General features: G+C 42.8%; 1 pseudogene; it reads left to right on the top strand.

Annotated features, from left to right (window-relative positions):
- The first annotated feature begins 5,080 nt into the window (after positions 1–5,080).
- On the top strand, positions 5,081–20,218 carry LOC124712124 (annotated as a pseudogene).
- Positions 20,219–21,164: the final 946 nt, after the last annotated feature.

Here is a 21,164-nt window from a genome sequence, read left to right as displayed (position 1 = left end):
GAAACTAGCATCGAAGGAAATCAGAAGGGAAAAACGAGCATATGACAATAACAGACTAAAAGAAATTGAGGAAGATTTCAAAAGAAATAACACAAGAAATTTTTACAGAACTTTCAAAGAAAATATTAAGGGCTATCAACCCCCTAGCCTCTGCTTCCGAAGAACAGATGGATCCCTGGAAACAAACACAAAAGAAAACTGTAAAATTCTCAAACATTACTTTGATAAACTTCTTAATTGCAAAAAACCTACAGGAAAATTAACATTCCAAAAGACCACATCTAATGCCGATTATGATCCACCCACAATAGAAGAGATAGAGGAAATCATAAAACAAATGAAAAATAACAGAGCTGCCGGAGAAGATGGTATTATCGCCGAGATCTGGAAACTCCAAGATGAAAACATCACCAAAAAAATCCATAAGATTATCTCCGAAATTTGGATCACAGAGAAAGTGCCAGAGGAATGGAAATGTGCATTGATCCATCCGTTACATAAAAAGGGTGATAAGTCAGATCCAAACAATTACAGAGGCATTTCGCTAGTACCAGTTACATACAAAATTTTCTCTAAGGTGCTATTAAACAGACTAGAACCACAAGCAGATCTGCAAATTGGGGAATACCAGGCAGGCTTCAGAAAAGGGAGATCATGCATCGAACAGATCTGGAACTTGAGAACACTTTTGAAAGTCAGACAGGCAAGAAACACTGTAGTTACCTTTGTGGACTTTAAAAAAGCATATGATTCCATAGACAGACAGACACTCTTTGACGTGCTGGAAGAATATGGTATCGACAGAAAAACCAGGGCACTTATACAACAGACGCTTACAGACACTACCTCCAAGATTAAGTTCATGGGAGAAATTTCGGAACCCTTCCACATACACACAGGTGTCCGACAAGGAGACGGGCTCTCACCAATCCTGTTCAACATGGTGTTAGACAAAATTATCAAGCAGTGGGAGGAACAAGTTAAAGGAATACAGCTGGGAAGAACACGTGAAACCAAAACAATCATAAAATGTCTGGCATTTGCAGATGATAGAGCCATACTCAGCAATAATACACAGGAGGCAAAGGAAGCACTGGAATGCTTGCATGAAATAGCTGCCAAAACAGGTCTGCAGGTATCTTACGAGAAGACACAATATATGGAACGACAGACCAACAATGTACACACCATGCATACGGTATATGGATCCGTAGAAAGAGTCGAAAAATTTAAGTATTTAGGGGAGTACATACAAATGGGAGGATCAAACAAGGCGGCTAACATGGAACGAACGAAGAAACTCCAGAAGGCATACAAACTCACATGGTCACATTATAATAAGAAAAGCATATCGAGGCAGTCCAAACTTAGGCACTACAAAACAGTTGTATTACCAGAAGCATTGTACGCGTCAGAAACAACCACAATTGGAGCATCAGGCATCATAGACACAGAAAAAATAGAACGCAAAATTCTCAGAAAAATATTTGGACCAATTCACAGAGATGACGTATGGATGAAGCGACCTACCAAAGAGCTGTACCAGCACACTGACAGACTAACAGACGCGATCAGAAAACGCAGATTAACTTTCTATGGGCACATACAGAGAATGGACAACAACCGACTTACAAAGAAAATTTTTGATGTAGTAAACAGCTCAAGCAAGAAAACAAATTGGTATCATGAAATAGACGAAGACTTAAGGCAGATAGGGATCAACAGGCAAATGATAGGAGACAGGAAATACTTCAGAAACAAAGTTAGGAGTGCAAAATTTATTGTAAAGGAGAGAAAGAAGAAAGGAACATTATGGACAGAGCAAAGGAAACAGGAGCACAGCCAAAGGATGAAGAGATTTTGGGAAGAGAAGAGGAAGAAAGGAAAGAAGTGAAAATTGTGTCATCATGTGATTTTCGAGTTCAAACACTGTCCATAAGGGCAACAATGAAATGAATGAATGAATGAATGAATGTGCTAACTACAGTTTATTCCCTGTTGGCTGTGTAGAACTTACTGTAGTAAAGATAATTTAGATTGGAGAGAATACATTAGTAAAAACTGCTGTTATCTATACTTACAGGCAACACACGTATCAAAGTTTACTGATATTCGAAGTAATTATGTGTTTCATAACTATAACAACTAACATCAAATGATACAAACTTTCATATGTATAATTTCTCTGTGTAACATTATGGTCTAATTAAATATTTTTTCCCATCTTCCTCAAACCTATTCTGGTACTGCTTTGTGCCATTTTGTTCTCTTAGTAGTTTATACGTACTTCAATTTGCTCACCATATATTTTTGTATTTTATAGTGTCACATTTTAACGTCTTTCCGTTATGCCCATAGGATTTTTTATTTATCTAGGGCGACCTAGCTCTAAAAATTACGACGATGTGTAATGAGTGTTACACACTGAATAGCATACTAGACTGGTATGTACTGCATAATGGAAATTAAAGTATTGAATGAATTTTTCATTTTTCACTTTTTATACGCAATTTTCTGTATTTTTTAGGTCTGAAGTTGACTCGGCAATGAGCCGAAACCAGTAATTAGTACAGAAAATTTTCAGTCTTGAAGTAAGATTTTTATCCACACAAGTTTTAAATCAATAGATCGCATAACCCCCACCATGGACAATGCAAAAAAATAACACAGATATAAAACTTCCTGGTAGATTAAAACTGTGTGCCGGACCGAGACCCGAACTCGAGACCTTTGCCTTTCGCGGTCAAGTGCTCTACCAGCTGAGCCACCCAAGCACGAGTCACGGCCCGTCCTCAGAGCTTTACTTCTGCCAGTACCTCGTCTCCTACCTTCCAAACTTTACAGAAGCTCTCCTGCAAACCTTGCAGAACTAGCACTCCTGAAAGAAAGGATATAGCGGAGACATGGCTTAGCCACAGCCTGGGGGATGTTTCCAGAATGAGAATTTCACTCGAGCTCCCGAGTTCGAGTCTCGGTCCGGCACCCAGTTTTAATCTGTCAGAAAGTTTCATATCAGCGCACACTCCGCTGCAGAGTGAAAATCTCATTCTGGAAACACAGATATAAATTGGTTGTCAGTAGGAGTTGCATAAAACAGACACAAAGCTCAGTATGAGGAAATGTGACATCAGAAACACGAAAGGTGGAAATAAATGTCACAGAGCTGGGGCCTTTGCGTTTACCTCACGCATGATACACAATAGAAAGTGCGTCCTCCTGAGGGAGTTTACCAATGACCATTGTACATTCACGTCAAATCTGACAAGCTTAGTGTTTTTCTAGGTAATGGTGTTTCTTCAAGGAAAAAGATGTTTCAGTTACTAGTATGTACTACAACGCTACATACCGCTCCCGTGGGGTTCACTAAGACTAGTCTACTTACAGCGTTCGCAGATATGTTGAAACACTCTTCCAGCTTTCCACAATGTGTGCACATGCTACGCCAACGAAGGCCAACGAATGATAGGGACTGGATTCGGTCGAACGTTCGCCGCCAATGCATTCGCGTTCAGGTGCTTATCCGCACCAAACGAAGAGCTTGGGGCCAAGGTTTTCGGCCATGTGGAATCGCAGTGGACTCTTGACAACTTGCGACCTTGCTCTCGTTTTGTTGTTCTTATAAAATAGAGTTTTAATTACGATTTCACCGGCCAATATTATGAGGGAAGAAGGGGATTTAGTAGTCGTCGCATGCGCAGCATTTACTTTACTGTAGCCAGCTCCTCATCAAAAAACGAAGAAGGAGAAATGACTCTGGTGGAGCTCTCTTTTAAAAAGTAGAGAGCAGTTTGGTGAGACAAAATTTATGTCTACCTTAAATCTGATTTGGAAGGGTATTTCATAATTTTTGTCCTAATGAAAACAACAGATTTCAAATTGTTATTGAACTGTGCAGGCCCCAAAATTACCAAAGGTACCACCTCTTTTAGGAGAGCTGTATCTGTAGCAGAAAACTAATTGTCACTCCCAGTTTTGTTTATTTCTCTTTGTCGTCCACAGCGAAAATGTGTCAATAAAGATGCAGTTTCCCTTTTACATCGTGCATATCCCTTTCTAATAGCTGAGTTACTTCCTTCCAACCGTCTAGTCTTTACAATTTCTTTTTATAGCCGCATTTCCGTGAACATCCACGCACACGACAATACTCTGTTAGCTTTAATGCTCTCTCCATATTCCAATCTATATTCTGTTATATTTAAATACAATAAATATACACCTTTAGCGAGAGCTGGCATTGCTTGCATGAGAAACAGTGACTGTTAAAATTAATGTTTCAGCACAGCCGCAGTCGCACTCAGTACGTTTTGTTGACTAGTTTTGCTCTCCAATTTAACAACCAACTACTGGACTTTAAATTGTAAATTAAACATACCAATATAAAAAAAACTAAGTGCGCTTTGGCTGTTCTGAAAAAGTTAAATAAACACCCGTTCTAGAGACAGAACAAACCGATACTGAACCAGCGAATATTCGACACGACGTCCGCACTAGGAGAGGGTCCAACAGGCCAACCCTCGCCAACGCTTTGATGTTACTGCCAGTACACCGAACCGCACAGAAGGCCAACCGCTTCGCTGGCTCCGATTTGCCGCCCGTACACACTAACCACATCGTGGCCAACGAAGTCGTTGGCTGTTGTTCGTTGGCCTTCGTTGGTGTACTGTTGGTTGGTTGGTTGGTTTGGGGTAGGAGACCAGACAGCGTGGTCATCGGTCTCATCGGATTAGGGAAGGATGGGGAAGGAAGTCGGCTGTGCCCTTTCAGAGGAACCATCCCGGCATTTACCTGGAGTGATTTAGGGAAATCACGGAAAACCAAAATCAGGATGACCGGACGCGGGATTGAACCGTCGTCCTTCAGAATGCGAGTCCAGTGTCTAACCACTGCGCCACCTCGCTCGGTGGTGTACTGTGTACGCGCCTGTACGTGATTGCAACTGGAAGAAGTTCAAATAACGTGGTACCCGGCCATGCAATTGACAGAGTACTGGTGTAGATGGAGATGCAACAGAAGTTCTCCGTCTAGAGTACCGTTCAGATCCGTTTGCAGATTCGATGATTCACGTACGAGAGGCTGACAAATGGTTTGCACGCCGCCCTGGGCTGCAACAGGTGAGGAGTCGGCCACGCCCTAGTCTATTATGCGTATAAAAAAAGGAAGGTACGGCGCGGACCACGGCACACGTTGACACAGAGACGGCGCGGTAAATATGCCGGAGCAAAGGGAACAAAGGCGGCGCGCAGGTTGCTGGCTTGGTGACAGGTCGTCCTTGATCTTGGCTGGACGCACGGCTCGGGTGTGGTCTTTCAGGGCTGTCCACCGCTTATTCAAATATGACCACGCCGGCTCTTAACTGAACGCTCTCTTCCACACGGTATCCGAGAAGTTGCCGTACCCACCTTGACCTTGTATATTTGGGTAACGCATACCGTAATTGTTTTATTGATATCCCTACTGAAATAGAGTGACCGAGAAGCGAGTTACAAGGTGACTAAAAAGATCACTGAGGGAAACCCACAGGGGTCGATTTGCATCCCCACTGAAGCCCTCCTAACCACGTGGCAGACGGATATAGGGCTAACCACGGCGTTTTTTTATTTTATTTTATTTCTTTATTTATTTTTTGGAAATATCGTTTCAACGAAGAAATAGAGCAGGCACTGACAACGTTTGTTTTTCCGTGGGCCTGATTCACATTGTTAGTTACGTTCGCCAGCCAATTCTCAGCTCATAATTCAGATCTATAGCGTACGTGAGGTTAATGTTTACGAGGTAATAAACCAATATGAATGGCAGTCCTTTCCCGGCACACTCACAGAGCATATGAGGTATGTGATAAAAGTGATGAGACTGATTCCTCATCTACCAATTTTTTTACTTTTGTTTCAGACTACAATATCGTCCCTTTCAAAGCAGTTCCGTTAGGCAGCTGTACACCGGCGAAATCGTTGTTCTCAGTCGTGGTAGCAGCGCTGAAAAGCTTCAACTGGTAGAGCCTTATGTCGGTCACATTGTTATGAATGTTCTCCAGAGGCCCCAAAATGACATCCTTGTAAGGGGACCTGGGCGTGAACGGGCTGCATTTTTATACCTCGCTCTCATTGCACATTACTCTTGGTCTACTATGCGGAGGAAGTTGTGGTTTTTTTATCAACAATGTATGACATTAACTCAAGCTGTAAAAGTAAATTTATTGAAATATCTATTATAGTTTAAGAGTTACAGTATTTTGCCTAATAGATGTTTTTGTAATACACGTACCCATTCTGGTACCATTTTCTGGTCCATCATCAGTCTAACAGCATTCAAACTGTGGCAGGCTGTTGTCGACATTCATAGGAACACATTATGGCTCTCGTTTTGTAGTTTGGAGTATATCTGAAGAAATAGAAAAACCCTTATTATATCACATTACTATTTTGTCTAAAAAATACCGCTAAAATTATATACAGAATGAAAACACAGATCATTTCTGCGATGTATTAGAGATAATACAAAGACGCTATCCCGTTCTTCACTTAAGAGAACTTTGGTGTAGATGGGTAAAACAATTGTGAAGTTATATGTACCTAATGTTCTGAAAATGTAGTTTCGAGAAAATGAGAAAAGAATGTTCACAGTGTTTTTGACTCACCGTATACCTCTTTCAGAACATTCCAGCGGCATAATCTTGCTGGCCAGCTGCTTCTTTATCCTCTGTAGACTTCTTCAGAAGCCTTTTCCTTACTCTGGACTCCTTAGTGGTGGCTTCCACAGCCCTTTCAGCTTCAACTAGTCGCTGACGATCTATGGCAGGCAGAGCAGCTGTCATATTATTTCCTGTCTGGATGCCTAATTTCTCCATTACTTTTGTCCTGCTGATTACACCAACATTGAAACAGATGACAGCATCCATCACACGCATTTTGAGTACTGACCATCCAACAAACACTGTTTTTGGTACTCGTTGCCATACGCAACTGTTGAAACGCTCATTAGGGTTTTGTGTACGGTCATGTAGACATTTGCTAAGCAATTTTTTATCTGATAGGTAACTGTTATTGGCTTTATTGTTCCATGACTGTGGCAGGCATGGAATGTTTATGGTGATATTCCTTGCCTGAAGGCAGTGTGCAGACATGTGTTCAACGAGCGTTTAAGTCTATAATAACAATTTAAAAGTTAATAAACCATACATTTTTGGAAACGGGAGAAGTTTGTCTTTGAGAGGGCGGCAATTTTTTTTTCGATTTTTCAGTCATTTTCACGTCGAGGCCCCCTTAAGAGCTTTTGCAATTTCGGGAAAAGAAAAAATGTCACAAGAACTCAGGTCAGGTGCATAGGAGGGCTGTGGAACAACAGAAATGCCTTTTGAGCTCAAAAATTCCGTGATAAAAGTCGCTTTATGAAATGGGGCGTTGCCATGATGCAGCATGCACTTGTCTGCAATGTCCGGTCTACTCGATGCACTCTTTTCCTGAGCCTGCCAAGGACATCTTTGTAAAACACTTGGTTGATAGTCTTTCCTGGAGGAACAAATTCTTTATGCACGTTACACCTACTGTCTGAAAAGCAAATCAGCATTGTTTTCATGTTTGATTTGCTCATTCGCGTATTTTTCGGTCAAGGATGTGTCTAAGCGTGCCACTCCTCACTTTGCCGCTTTGCCTCAGGATTGCACTCAAAAATCCAGGATTCATCACATACGATCGCACGACTGAATCATTCGTGGTCTTTGGTAATCCTGTCAAGAATATAAACACACACGTTTCTTCGATTGTCCTTTTGCTCAGTTGTAAGGGCTTTCGGCACCGCTTTTACACAAACCTTTTGACTGTAAAAAGATCGGTCAAAATGTGATGTTCAAGTTTAATACGTCATCCATCATTCTTATTGTTAAACGGCGGGCTAATCTCACAAGAGCACGCACGTGTTCGAAGTTTCCGTCGGTTTTTGAAGTCTTCCTAAGAGAGGTTCGTCTTCGGCGTATTCTCGGCCTTCCAGATATGATGTAGCGAAGAAATTGGCGCTTGATAAGGAATGGTCCTCATAGGACTGTTTCAACTTTATGAAAGGTCACACTCGCGGGTTCCCCAAGTTTAACACAAAATTTGATAGCATAGCGTTGCTCTAAATTCCGCTGTTCCATTTTCGTAACATACAACAAAACCACAACTTCACTGATGGCGGTCTCAAAAATCACATGATGGCTGTATAGAGCTGAAACTCGGACTGAGCATCTGGAAGGGATGAACACATCGGCCTACACAAGTAGAACAACACAGCGCTGAGACACCGCTCGCAGTGTTGCCAGTCTCATTACTTTTCTCACACACCTCATAGAATTTACTTCTACGCTCTGTGGACACGCCACGCCACAACATTATGTGTCAAAACGCGTGTTTTTGAGAGTAAATGTCTTTTATGTTCACCCTATCTACAGATACTTACGTTTATTTATGGGTCATGAACATTGTTTCCTTAGTGACGTTTTATATACTGAAGCGCCAAAAAAACTGGTTCAAATTCAAATGGCTCTGAGCACTATGGGACTTAACATCTATGGTCATCAGTCCCCTAGAACTTAGAACTACTTAAACCTGACTAACCTAAGGACAGCACACAACACCCCGCCGGGAATCGAACCCGGAAACCCGGGCGTGGGAAGCGAGAACGCTACCGCACGACCACGAGCTGCGGACGAGAGAATAAAAAAAAAAAAAAACTGGTATAGGAATGCGTATTCAAAAACAGAGATACGTAAACATGCAGAATACGGCGCAGCACTCGAGAACGCCTATAGAAGACAAGTGTCTGGCGCTGTTGTTATATCACTCACTACAGCTACAATGGCAAGTTATCATGATTTAAGTGAGTTTGAACGTGGTGTAGTCGACGCACGAGCGATGGGACACAGCATCTCCAAGGCAGGGATGAAGTGGGGATTTTTCCGTATGACCATTTCACGAATGTACCGTGAATACCAGGAATACCGTAAAACATCAGATCTCCGACACCGCTGCGGCCGGAAAAAGATCCTGCAAGAGCAGAACCAACGACGACTGAAGAGAACCGCCAACGTGACGGAAGTGCAACCCTTCCGCAAATTGCTGCAGATGTCAATGCTGGGCCATCAACAAGTGTCAGCGTGTGAACCATTCAACGAAACATCATCGATATGGGCTTTCGAAGCCGAGGGCCCACTCGTGTACCCATGATGACTGCAAGACATAAGGCTTTATTCCTCCCCTGGGCCCATCAACACCGACAGAGGGCCGGCCGAAGTGGCCGCGCGGTTCTGGCGCTGCAGTCTGGAACCGCGAGACCGCTACGGTCGCAGGTTCGAATCCTGCCTCGGGCATGGATGTGTGTGATGTCCTTAGGTTAGTTAGGTTTAACTAGTTCTAAGTTCTAGGGGACTAATGACCTTAGCAGTTGAGTCCCATAGTGCTCAGAGCCATTTGAACCATTTTGAACCGACAGAGGACTGTTGATGACTGGAAACATGTCGCCCGTTCGGACGACTCTCGTTTCAAATTGTATCAAGCGGATAGTCGCATACGGATATGGAGACAACCTCATGAATCCATGGACCCTGCATGTCAGCAGGAGACTGTTCAAGATGGTGGAGGCTCTGTAGTGGTGTGGGGCATGTGCAGCTGGAGTGATACGGGACCCTTGATACGTCTAGATACGACTCTCACAGTTGACACGTACATAAGCATCCTCTCTGATCACCTGCATCCATTCATGCCCATTGTGCATTCCGTCGGACTTGGAAAATTCCAGCAGGACAATGCAATACCCAACACGTCCAGAATTGCAACAAAGTGGATCAAGCAACACTCTTCTGAGTTTAAACCCTTCGCTGGGCACCAAACCCCCCAGACACGAACATTATTGAGCATATCTGGGATGCCTTGAGAACGTGCTGTTCAGAGGAGATCTCCACCTCCTCGCACTCTTACGGATTTATGGACAGTCCTGCAGGACTCATTGTGTCTTTTCCCTCCAGCACTGCTTCAGACACTAGTCGAGTCCATGCCACGTCGTGCTGCAGCACTTGTACGTGCTTGCGGGGGCCCTACACGATATTAGACATGTGACCAGTTTCTTTGACTCTTCAGTGTAATAGCTGCCTTGAAAATCTCCGTTGCAAAATTCCGCAGTGCATCGCTTTCTTTCTCCCATAAATTTCTTCACGGCAAGACTGAAGCCAATAGTGGGACGTAGAAACGCATGTTATAAAAGATGTATTATTTTATTTTATTTTTACCAAAAAACTAAAGGTTGAGTAACCGTTGTCAATTAGAACTTACAGACAGTGTGCATAAGGCATAATTAGCAATCTCTGTATTACATTCATTGTTTGTATTGTAAAACTTCCTCTTATGGTTACTTACTCTCGTTTCTGACTCTGAGGTAGTAGGATGAACGTGTTGCCATCTGTGTTAATATGTGATTTATTGAATAATAATCGTTTCATCCACAATTGCTGGAGTCTGTATTCATTTGATTTTATTCTGATGATTTAATGTGCTCCAGGAGATGTATCGGGAAACAATGAACATATTGTTGGAAGGCTGAACGGGCGATTGCTTGTCTCACCGCGTCCTTTAAGCGCTGTAATCTCAAAAAGTCGAACCTACTTGTTTATTTTTACGAAGTCCGAATTAATATTCGTTAACATTTCCTACGTGGAAGTCTACATAATGTTTTCATGACCAACGAGCCGTCAAACAATAATGATGTTCAATAACTACCAGGGCCTTATACACAAAACATCATTATGCGTGATGGTATAGTTATTTAATGACAGTAATTCAGTACAATAAAAAATGTTGTACCTTGACGTGTGTCATATTAGTAGCTACTTCGTGCCATCGCATTTGTGGCGTGTCCTTTCTGCGGCAAACCTTTATTTATGCATTACATAATTTAAGGAAGAATGAAATATTTCTCTTATTTTTATACACCAGAAACGAAAGACACGTTACACCGGATCCGGCAGGCGGGCCGCTGGTGTCCCACCCGTGTAAACAGAGCATCATAGCATGCGCAAGGATGATGCCCTGAACAAAGAGGCTTGGCAGAGGAAGACAAGAACACAGCAAAATGTTGCTACTAATTAATCTTTGTATTAATTAACCTTGAATAACAATAAAAAGTAGTTGCTAATTATAAAGCGGTACAGGGTGTCCCACACAAAACCGCTGCGCCTCACATACCGATTAATCATCTCTAGTCGAATTGCTTGTGAAGTGGCAACACTGTCTAAAAAGTTGGCTACACTGCGTTTTATCGGAAAGTTGAATGCAGCTGTATCTCCATGTGTCAGTTGTTGTGAGAAGCTCCTCTTGTTGAATTGTTACACAAATGGGGCAGTTTGCATTATAACAGCAAGCTGTGGTGGAATGATACACGAAGATACGCACCATCACGGAGTGTAAAGAAATGATTCAAGTCAAGTATACTGGTAGGAAACTCCCCATGACCAGCACTATTCAAGACCTGTACAAGAAATAGAGGGCTGTAGGATCTGTTCAGAGTATGCAGAGGAATAGCCGACCGACAGTGAGTACCCGTGAAACTATAGACAGAATTCGCATGGACATTACCAATAGTCAGCACAAATCGCTAAGGAGGTTATCGCAGCAGGTTGGTGTATCTCGTACATCATGCCACCGTGTACTAAAAGATGTGAACTTGAAAGCCTGTCGAGTGAGTGTGGTACAAGAGTTGAAATTTGATGATCAGGAAAAAGGCGTTCATTATTGTAACTGGCTGTTAACTTGAAATGCTAACGGTTTTTGGACCCCTTGCTTTACTTCATGTCAGACGAGGCCTCGTTTCATTTGTCAGGTTCTGTAAACTCCCAGAACTGCAATTACTGGTCGCAGGTCAATCCACATATTCTGTACGAAGAACCTCTCCACTCAGAGAAGATAGGTGTTTGGTGTGTATAGTCCAGCATGCACATTATTGACCCCGTATTTTTGAATTATACCTTAAACAGTGTCAGACATCTAGACAGATGCAGAGAAGCTGTATGCAATATTCCAACAAGATGGAGCAACTGCTCACACATCCAAGCAAAGTAGGGCCCACATCACAAATGTGTTTCCTTGTCAGTAGAAGCCTCTGGTCGCCAAGATCCACGGACATAACACTGTGTGATTTTTATTTATGGGACACTCTAAAAGGCAAAGTGTATGATGACAATCCTCGCACAATAGACGGAGCATTACTAGAGACATTAGCATCATCAGGACTGCAGAATTACAGCCCGTTACTGATAAGGTCATCACACGAAGTCAGCGATGGAAGCCCACGGCCGCCACTTCCAGCATCTCTTATAAACAGATAACCTCATGTTTTTTAACGTTACTATTATCTGTTTTTTTTTTGGTTAGTTCATTGTTACTTGAATCTTGGACGTGAGGCGTACCGGTTTTATGTGGTACACACTAAAGCATTAGTGTGTTTCGTGATTGATGAACGCAGTTTTTAATAGTTTTAAGTCTTATTTTGTAGACACTGTGTTTTATTTTCTCCTCTCCATCCTACTCCTTCCACGGAACTAATATGAGTTGAACCCCCGTAGCTACGATCCTGGATTCGCTGTTAGCCGTATATCGTTCTGGTTAACACAGAAGCAGTGTCTCGCCTGACAAGCAGACGCCTCCATTTGCGGTCTCTGTCAGCTCAAAGTACGCACATGTTTGTAATGCGATTGTAAATGACGAGATGTAGCAAATTAAGCTTCGTAAAACTGCGTTGTCACCATGAAAACATGCATACGTGTTAGTTAGTGGGCTGAAGAAAGACCATATACCACGAAGAATTCGTGTAGGTGCGAACTGTAGCCTGCTGCAAACTTGTGTAAGCTCGGTTTATTCTGCGCAATTTGTTACGAAGGCGCTATTGACACTGAACGCAGTTTTATGCAACTCCAGTCCAGTTGTCCATTTGCTATGGCTTTCTACGGGGCTGATCGGGGCGCATATTACCAGTAAAACAACAAGGATCTATTGAAGTCACGTCTTTATAAAAATGTTTCCGAAGTATTTAATGTGTGTGAAATCTTATGGGACTTAACTGCTAAGGTCATCAGTCCCTAAGCTTACACATTACTTAACCTAAATTATCCTAAGGACAAACACACACACCCATGCCCGAGGAAGGACTCGAATCTCCGTCGGGATCAGCCGCACAACCCATGACTGCAGCGCCTCAGACCGCTTGGCTAATCCCGCGCGGCGAAGTGTTTACTGAACAGTAAACTTGATAAATAAAGATGCGTTGCGTTGTTGTGATGCAATCGATCTGAATTCCGTTTCGAAATCATTTCAGCCATCCAGAATAGAGTTTTGCATAATGTCTTGTTGTATCGCTGAGATGTGGTAGTCAACTTCTGCTGGAGTTCGTATACTTTCACCACCCACGATCTTTATCCTCAGGCTTCACGAGTTACCTTACGTACAGTATCTTTGCCACCACTATGTGCCATCGCAAGGATTGGTAACGTATTTCGTCTATCGCTATTTTATTTGTGATGTATATGTTCTGCTCCTGGACTGGTGCTTTATGACTGACGTTCGGATTTTTCTGTCATCCACGTTGTTACCTTGGCTCTTTGATTTATATCTATATTCTATCTCGGTGCTGATCGGTATCTCTAAAGTTTTTAGAATTCTGCTTACTGTGACCAAGTTTTCCACGTCCACAAATTGTTTTCATAAGCATAATTTTAGAAGATTTTCTTTTCCAGAACCAACTTTTCACCCACCTATATCACGATCTGAACTGCAACTGCTATTAATTTTACGACGGCTTTTATTTGCGTTTTTTGTGTTTCAAATCTTGCCAGATATTGACCTTAATGTCATTATTTTACTGTATACGTCACTATAGTAAAATTTAATATCGAAGGAAGTTGAAGTACCATACCACTCCTAGCCACAGGTTATCATTTTCGAATTCCCTGATACTTATTCCGCTTGTAAGAATAACTTTACTGAGCGAGTTTCTGCAAAATATATTTCAGTTGTAACATTTTTTTAACATAGTGTCGGGTGATTTTCATACAAAAACTGTATGGGTTAAATGTATCACAATGATGGTCCGAGATACTTAAGACCTTCGATTCTCAACGTTTATCACAGTTGTTCACGCTAGTGTGACAACAAAACACCTAATATATCAATAAGACCTGCTTCCAGTGTCTTACGACGCAGTCTCTCTTCAGCAATGAAGCCGATGACGTGTAGGAGAGCATACGTTTGTTCACACGAGGGTTCAACTTTAGATGAACAGAGTATAGTCATCCCTAACAACTCCCGTGATATTATTAATCAGTGCCACGATGCTTATCCTTGGATTATTTTGTATTTATACGGCAGATAGGACCAATCGAAACTTTGAAACAGCTATAGTATTAGATTGGGAGGGAAGTAAATTACATATCGCCTCTACCTCTTTACTTGCTTCAGACACAATCGTATCTCGCTCGTCCACAGCTGGAAGAAATTGGAAGCCTTCTTTCAAATAAAATTATTTGCTTCAGCACCCATTTCCCGACCTCCGAGATTCTACATTATCGAGAGCTCCATCGTTGAAGATAAGCGAGCTGTGTAGGTGGCAACTGAGTGAACTTGTCGCCACATAAACCATGTTAGCAACGGGCATCCGTTCACTCAAAGTTGTTCCTTTATGACGCTGCTTGGCCGAAATATCGCTGCCACAACAGCGTGCGTTTGCAGTCATGGGCCGAGGGAAAGGCTTCTTCTTCCAGGCAAAAGAGGAAGGGAGGAAGATTTGAGCGTAACGACCCGTCGACAGAACATACAGTCGCAGTGTTTCAAGGATGGGGAAAGAAATCGGCCGTGGCCTTTCAAAGGAACCATTGCGGCATTTGCCTGGAGCGATTTAGGGAAACCACGGGAAACCTAAATCCGGATGGCCGGGTAGAGATTTGAACCGTCGTTCTTCCGAATCCGGGTCCAGTGTGCTAACCACCGCGCCGCCTCGCTCAGTCCGAGGAGAAGGATAATCACGCACCCCTCCTGGGTAATTCTTAAATCATCTTCCTTTCCTACATTTTTTTTCGTATTGTAAACAGTTCGAACGGCGACGGTCTCTTAGTGGAGTGGAGTGAAGATGAGCATACCCCCTTTCACGTCACACGGTGACGGCAAAATGCCGTAGCGGCGCCGTGTAGGAGCACTGCCACTGCCGGACGGCGACCGATAACGTACTGGTGTACGTGACCAAATAGGTAGGTTGGAACTTAAATGGTGGCAACTTTGCTGTGGAGACACTATGCAGTGGATTCCACTATTGTCGCTGATAGCACACGTTGTTGACATACCTACCTTACCTCCGAGCAAATGGACTCGCCCGTCCCATGTCACCGGCGTGCGCACAATCGAGGGAAACGCAGTCACTTGTGCCGGCTAGAGTGGCCGAACGGTTCTAGGCGCTGCAGTCTGGAACCGCGCGACCGCTACGGTCGCAGGTTCGAATCCTGCCTCGGGCATGGATGTGAGTGATGTCCTTAGGTTAGTTAGGTTTAAGTAGTTCTAAGTTCTAGGGGACTTATGACCTCAGCAGTTGAGTCCCATCGCGCTCAGAGCCATTTGAACCTTTTCTTTTTCAGTCACTTGTGAGCAAACGGTCTAACGTAACGGTGTCACTATGTTTTCGAAACAGGAACAACGGAGTTGGATCAAGATTCAATGTGCCAGAGGTCGTACAGCAGTGATCGACGCCCTACGATTCGTGAGCTCGCCCACGAAACCGGCATTAGCGCATACGACTGTGCTTCACATCCTGAAGGAACGCCTGGGCATGCGAAAAATTGCATCACGATGGGTTCCGCATGAATTGTCGGAAATGCAGAAATGGATGTGTTCCGACGCTGCTCAGACGCACTTGGAGCGCTATGAGCGCGAAGGAGAGGCTTTCTTACGCCGTATCGTAACACTGGATGAGACATGGGCCATATCGTACGAGTCAAAACTGAAACGCCAATCCAACGAATGGCGTCATTATGGGTCGCCGCGAAAGTCGAAAGTACGTCAGAGCCCCTCCCTGTAAGGTGAAAGTTATGATGATTCTCATGTACGACTGTGATGGTGTTATCCTAGCGCATTACGTTCCTCCACGGCAGACCGTCAATGCATAGTATTACTGTTCGTTTTTGGAGCATCACCTGCGACCAACTTTGCGAAAGAAGCGGCAACACTTTCTGCGCAACGCACCCATCATTTTGCACGACAATGCGCGGGCGCATACAACGCAAGCTGTGGCTCTCTGTGCGGTCGATGGGACTGGGAAGTACTGTACCAACCACCATACTCCCCGGACTTAAGTCCTTGTGACTTTGATTTGATTCCAAAGATGAAGGAACCACTTCGTGGCATTTGCTGCAGAATTGTTCCAGAGATTCGATAGGTAGTAGACGGCTCCATTCGCACCATCAACAGAACAGGCTCTGCTAACGGTATACTACGCCTTCCACATCGCTGGCAAGGGGTTCTACACAACGCTGGTGACTACTTTGAAGGACAGTAACAGGTGCATACATGTAACTCTTTTCTATCGGTTGTGAATAAGTAGTTGCCACTATTTAAGTTCCAACCCTCGTATACACTTTCACGCTTCACGGTTTTAAATCGTACGGTCAACAGTCAGTTGTCATCAAGAGTGTGTAGTTGCATTTTAGTTGTCTATTACCTATTGTAGCTCTTAAAATAATAGAATATATTGATGCATAAGTTTTGATTACCCTTGTGGAAGACAGAGCTGTGCTGTGGAACTAATTTCTTGATACTTACTCTCAGAATGTGATACTCTTGATGCCAAGAACAAAAATGCATTTGGTAAGTAAATTTTGACTAACAAATTCTTGAAAGAATGAATTACTATACAAAAACCGTTTTAATGCTTACTTTAGTTTAGCTAAAATTTATTAATTTAAGTTTATACTTTTGTCATTTGCCATGAAACACTTCCGACGACAAATTTTCGTAGACATTTCTCAGATTGTTTACAGTCGGTCCACCTCTTATGGTTCGGACTTATGGCCTGTGATAGACATATTGTATCTACATCGCTACATCTGTCTCTTTCAAGAACAAAATTATGCAATCCAATGCAAGCATTTACAATAATGACAGCTTAGTCTGGTTGTACATTAGTGGACCGGTGAAGTATGCGCAACTTATTAGTTAGGATACCAAAGGCGCACTCTACATGTCTTCTTGCTCTGTGCAGCCAATAATTAAATACAGGGTGTTTCAAAAAGAAAGAGCAGATTTCAAACATTTATTTCTCAAAAACTACAAATGATAGAAACACAATTCCAACGGTCCTTCACTCAATATGAGTACCAAATGTTACACAACAAATATCAAAACTGTACCTCAATATGAGCACCATTTGTTACACGACAAATATCAAACCGGTATCTCATTTCTTGCCACACACGACGCAACTGGTCTTTAGTTACCGAATTCACGGCCGCAACAATTCGATGTCGTACCTCTTGAAGAGTAGCGGGCATAGGTGGGACATAAACACAGTCCTTTATGTACCCCCACAAATAAAAATCGCAGGGAGTAAGGTCTGGTGACCTGGGAGGCCACAGACGATGACATTGATCTTGTGCTCCTGCTCTTCCAATCCACCGTCCTGGAATGGTGTTATTTAGGTACCGTCGTACAGGTTCAGAGAAGTGTGGTGGGGCGCCATCTTGCATGAAGATGAAGTGATTTGAATCTTCCTGAAGTTGAGGAAATAGACAGTTTTCTAACATGTCCAGGTAAATGGTTCCTGTGATAGTTTTCTCCATGAAAAAGAAAGGTCCATAAACTTTGTTTACCGAAATTGCACAAAAGACGTTAACCTTTGGTGAGTCTCTTTCATGTTGAATAACGTCCCTCGGAGTTTCACTCGCCCAAATTCGTACGTTATGCCGATTAACTTTACCAGAAATGTGAAACGTTGATTCATCTGAAAAAATTAATCGTTCGGCAAAATTGTCCTCTTCCATGTCCTGTAGAATTGCAGTTGAAAATTCGAACCTTTTGTTGTGGTCGTCAGGACGCAATGCTTGCAATAACTGCAGTTTGTACGGCTTCATGTGCAGACGGTTACTCAGAACGCGCCATACCGTTGTTTTAGACATGTTTAGTTCGTGACTTGCCCGTGTCGTGGATTTTCTAGGGCTCCTTTCGTAAGCTGCACGGACACGCTCGACATTTTCATCCGATGTGCGTGGACGACCCGTGCTTTTTCGCTTGCAGATGCAACCATCTTCTACGAATCTGTGATGCCACTCATAAATTTGCTTATGACGAGGCGGCTGTTTGTTGAATTGACGGCGGAATGCACGTTGCACACCAACAATGGACTCTAACTTTGCAAATTGCAGCACACAAAATGATCGTTCCTGTGGTGTCGTCGCCATTTTCCTACAAACAAACGCCAGCGCCACTGCGGATTTGCATGGAACTTCTGCGCGGACCATTGAAAAACTTTGAACCTTTCTCTGACAAGAAACGTTTGAATTGTGTTTCTATCATTTGTAGTTTTTGAGAAATAAATGTTTGAAATCTGCTCTTTCTTTTTGAAACGCCCTGTATTTTTATCTCCACTGTCAAATTTATTCCTTTAAAGGGTTTCGGGAAATGCTTGTGTAATCCAGGAGCTTCATCTCCGAGGAAGAAGTAAGTCATATTTGGACTCTCCGTTCCTGGCAGACGTTTTGGTTTCGGTAATTCTTGCTCTGTTTCTTCTGTTGGCTAACACAAACTGGGTCGCTTCAAAATTGATGAGTCGCAGTCCTTACCGTAACTTCCTACATCATAATATACAAATATATCTTTGAAATCTGCTACTGCTATTAGAACTAAAGAATAATGTTCTGTACAGTTAAAATACTTTGACCCTACGTTAAACGGGGAGGTAAGACGGGTAAGTTTCGCATCAACTACTGCTATGCAGTGTGGGAAGTTAGCTGTAGTTTCAAATCCAAAAGCTGTCGAATTCCACATCTCTAACGCTGGCACAAGAATGCAGTTCTCTCTAATTACGGACAAGTTTGCTCTACATACATCTTGTACTATTTTACATGCCATAGAAACTCCGATTGCCTAATTGTAGTGTAGTTCAGTAAAATTACAACTACCTGCAAGATATCTAGAAAAGAAAAATTGTATACAAAACTCCAAAACTTTACCTACAGTTACAGATAACAATTATTGTTTTCTTTTCAGGTAAAGAAGTAAAAAGGAGATGGACTGATCTTCGAGATTCGGTTTCCAACTACAAGAAGAAGATCGATGTTAACAAGACAAGTGGCTCGAAAGCGTTGAAGTCTAAGAAATAAGTGTATTTTGACCAACTGCAGTTCTTAACTAAACTCTATGACGAACGAGAGACTGTTGATAGTATGAAGCAGAGCCAGGAACAACAAAATGAAGGGGTAGGAGGTCTGAAGCTGTAACTGCAAGCTTCCGCTAGTATTTTGGGTGTTTCTTCTCCAGTGATTAAAAAACCGACAAGTATATCACCAGTGAACAAACATAAGAAATCTGACGAGGTTGAACTGAGAATTTTAAAAGCAATAGAAGCAGAAAAACCTTCCACTAAAACGGCTTCCTTACAAAGTCTCATGCCTCATCTGCAAAACTTTGATAATGAGAAGTTCATACAATTTCAAATGGAAGTTTTGAATGTAACAGGAAACATCAAAGAAAAAAAGAAAGCAGTGGACCTTCATCTACCTCGCTTTCCTAATCACCAATACACCGGTCATCCTCAACTGAATTTTCTGCAACCTCCAACCACAACTCAGTTTCAGTCCTAACACTTTCACAACACTTCCAATCAACCTCCTTTCTACCGCAAACAATGAAACATGCACGGCCAAATTCCTCTAACTTACGCCCGACTACCTATACGTCCCCAGTCTCAGCAGTCTACAGTTGGTCGTAACCGAGCCCCCCGACTTCAAGAAATGCCTATACCTAACCAAAAACAGCCACCTACAGCTGGAAATAACCAAGACCAACCGTATCCAGTATTACGTTATTTCGGGGACTTCACCTCCCCAGTAAGAAAGGGGAATAGCCTTTATGTAACTTCGGTGGCATCCTCAATCGGAGACAGTATTGATTTTGTTACAAGTAACTCACTAACTGGTTGTATACTAGTCCTAAATTGTGTATTTTGACACTGAAGGGCATTTTCGAGTGTTTCATGTAATTCATCAAATGAGGCGATGGATATTCAAAAATAATGGATTTCCATCTTTCTGTAGATCCTCAAATAAGGTATAAAAAAAGCCCACTTCCTTTTTCCACCCAAACACGACGTTTGCGTTGTTCTTTCAACACAGTTTCAGTTCGTCAAACATTTAATTCAGTCTTCCCGGAGACAACAATCCCACATCGCGATACTGTGCGAGATTTGATTAACAACTTTCGAAGTACGGGTTCAGTGACAGATGCACCGGGAAGTGGTCGTCCTAGCGTTTTGCATAACCATAATGCAATAATTTGTTTACGATTCGTTATAACTTTTGTATCCCGCCTGGAAGGCGGCGCGTGGGTTGGATCGGGAAAAGATAAAACACGTCTGTACTGCTGTATGAATTTAAATCTCCTTTACTCAAGCAATAAGAATATACAACTTGGAATGAGGTGCGAAGGTGAAGCGAAGTATCCTAGTTGGCTGCACCTGATCAAATGAGCCGAAGCAGTCGCGGAGCTCGTAGTCTTCAACAGCACCGGCTAGAGGGCGCTGTCGTCTGTGTCTCGTGGTAGTGCCAACCTTTGAAACTATGCGTTGCTATCAATACCACAATAACCATAACAGCACACGCCATAAACTGGATTTAAAGACGAACAGACGGAAAAATGTCACGCATAAACTGTACAGCATGAACTTGTTGCCCATTCGGATTTCCATCGTCCGCCTTTTTGCCGTACGGTCAAAACCATATAGTGTGAAAAGAGCCTATCTCGCCGCTCCCTCGGTACACCCTGCTCAGTGCGTCCGACCACATCCCTGAAAAGGCGGGAAGAAATACAATCGCGCAGGCGCAAGCTAATCTGCAACCCGTTTCTCTCGGAAGATTGCGGTTTACGCACTGACAATAGGCGATAGGTATAACAACG

The sequence above is a fragment of the Schistocerca piceifrons genome, chromosome 8, assembly GCF_021461385.2.
Source record: "Schistocerca piceifrons isolate TAMUIC-IGC-003096 chromosome 8, iqSchPice1.1, whole genome shotgun sequence".
NCBI classification, from domain to species: Eukaryota; Metazoa; Arthropoda; class Insecta; order Orthoptera; family Acrididae; genus Schistocerca; species Schistocerca piceifrons.
The sequence above is the reverse complement of the archived record's forward strand: the minus strand, read 5'-3'. Positions and strand labels throughout refer to the sequence as shown.